We start from the raw sequence: 2,487 nt of genomic DNA on the forward strand, positions 1-2,487 counted from the left end.
AATATGTTATGTCCCAATATATAGGCCTATATTTATATTTTTTATAGGCCCACATATATTTGTTAATTTTATGCTTATATATAGTATATTTTTAATTATATTATTTTAATCGCCGCTTCCTGTTTTACATGGTTTTAATCATAGCCTTAAGTTAAGCCTTTCAATTATCATTAGCAATCCATTAACTATAGTAATGCTTTCCCATAGTCCACCACTTGATCATTCATAGTTCTACCATATTTCTGTTTATCTGTACATACATCATTAATCCTTTATTATAGTACGCCGACTTGCTTTGGACTTTGTAGAGGGGTTTGTTGGTAGTGTGTGACAATTTAATAATAAAATTATAGTATTTGGTATCGTATATTTAAACAATCACTTTAAAATCCTCAAAAAGCGTTCGCTATAATAATGTTATATATAGCGCATATTGCACATTGCCCCTATGCACTTGAACATTATATTATCTAATCCTTAACATATAACTCTCATGCAGGATAATATTTTATTCCAAAAGTAGGCCTACAACCCACCTTATAGTGTAAAGTAGTATATCTTTAATATATTGTCTATTTATATAGTTAATTTAAACATAATGATAAATAAAAAGTACGTACCACAAGCTACACCGGGGGCTAGCTACAGTGTACTCAACCCTAGAGTACAAATTAAGGAAATCAATATTGTTGAGATTGTCGTTGACCGTGCTAGACTAGTGCTAGATATAACGCCGATGTACTCATTCCGTTCAATGGATCAATTGGTAAGAATGAAACGCTTTGACAATGGTCGGGTTTATTTTAGCAGTCAACTAATCCTCTCCGACAGTAACCAATCACTAGTAACGTTGCTTTCTGATTGGCTTGCATTTGACTTCTTCTTGTAAGTCCATACACGAGTTCCGATACTCTGTTGGCTTGCATTTGACTAAAACAGCAGTATAGGTCCATGGTATAACGAATGTATCTACGGTGAATGTGAAGCCGGTGGCGCCAACAAACCTCACTTACATTAGTAAATTACATTTTTATGTTGAGGCTAAACTAAGGTCTAGGCCCTAGGTCTATTATATTAGTTTAAAATCATTCATTACTAAAACATTACGTATTATGAAATAGTTATCAAATCATCCTGGGCCGCACGGCAAAACGATTTCAATAGCCATGTGACATGTTCTTCCTCAGCAGTGATTGCTCGAGAGATTCGTTAATTCGTGGCGATGTATAACTTAAAATCTTAGGGTTACTGTACCACAGGTCGCTATACACTTAAATTTTGATGAATTCGAAAACACAATGAGAACAATCAAAGTGATGTAACTGCACTTTGAAATGCGTTTAGACCAGTCGTGAGCTGGGATAGAATTAAAATAGGCATGACAATATTTAATGATAATGGTTTCACTTATAGAATTCGTAAAAATTGCCGAAATAAAAAAAAATAAAAAAAATCTTTATCTTTATTGGTCTAATATATTTAAAATAAATACATCAGAAATTCTTCATTTATACACTGCAATAAAAAGTACGAAATTCAATATACAATTACATATAAAGGTTAAGAAACACAATTCAATTACAATTAAAATTATGTTAAACGGCAAAAACAATTCAATATATAAAATTCAAATAAATACTTCTACAATAAAATTTACAATTATTAATTAGATTGATATTGATATGATATGGTCAAGGTGTTCTCTCCAGGGGTAGCAAAAATTATCTTTCAACATATTTGTTGTAAATTACAATAGAATGTGGAACAAACGATTTGTTATAGCGTTTACTACGACTAGGTAAAGAGTGAATACGGATATGGGATGGGAGAAAATTGTACTCGTTGTAGAGTGGATGATCATTTTGAGAAAGTATGCGTCTTACCATGGAGAGAACACCTGCATTATACTTAAAATTGAGCTTAGAATAATCTACTCCATTGCACGCCCCGCGCTTTTAGTGATCTTCGCAAACAATCCCTTATCTTTTTCATATAAGCTAGCTTCCCATATAATCCGACAGAAAGAAATCACACTGAGAATCATTGATTGGTAGAATATTTCTAGAATTTATCTTTATCAACATTAAATTTCCTAAGTTGCCGTAACATATGAAGTCGTTGCTGGCCTTTTCTGTACAGTCTAAGTGTATTACTGGACCATTCATATTTTTCATCAATCACAGTACCTAAATATTTGTACTCGGGAACAACTTTAATCTGTTCACCATCAATATTCAGAGGTTCAACCTATTTTTCTTCCTAAAATCAATGATAAGTTCACATGTTTTCTTTAGATTGATTTTAAGGAAATGGTTCTTACACCAATTTGAAAAATAGGTCACATCATTTAAATAATTATTAAGGGATTGGGGCCATTGTTTAAACTGACAAGGACGGTGTCATCAGCGTATTTGATTGCCATGCAGTTCTCAGTCAGGGTACGAAGGTCGTTGGTGTAGAGGATGTACTTGTCTCTTATACACATCT

The 2,487-nt window shown here is 32.7% G+C and overlaps 1 protein-coding gene across 1 annotated transcript in view; it reads right to left on the reverse strand.

Moving 5' to 3' along the window:
* LOC117121728 (gastrin-releasing peptide receptor-like) overlaps positions 1 to 766 on the reverse strand; it is a 14,875-nt gene extending 14,109 nt beyond the window's left edge. Inside the window, exon 1 of the mRNA XM_033267012.1 lies at positions 621 to 766. The gene's annotated coding sequence lies outside the window, so the exon portion shown is untranslated. The remainder of the gene's footprint in view (positions 1 to 620) is intronic.
* Between the last annotated feature and the right edge of the window lie 1,721 nt (positions 767 to 2,487).

The sequence above is a fragment of the Anneissia japonica genome, unplaced genomic scaffold (genome assembly GCF_011630105.1).
Source record: "Anneissia japonica isolate Jap-2015-1 unplaced genomic scaffold, ASM1163010v1 scaffold287709_len1912824_cov184, whole genome shotgun sequence".
Lineage (NCBI taxonomy): Eukaryota > Metazoa > Echinodermata > Crinoidea > Comatulida > Comatulidae > Anneissia > Anneissia japonica.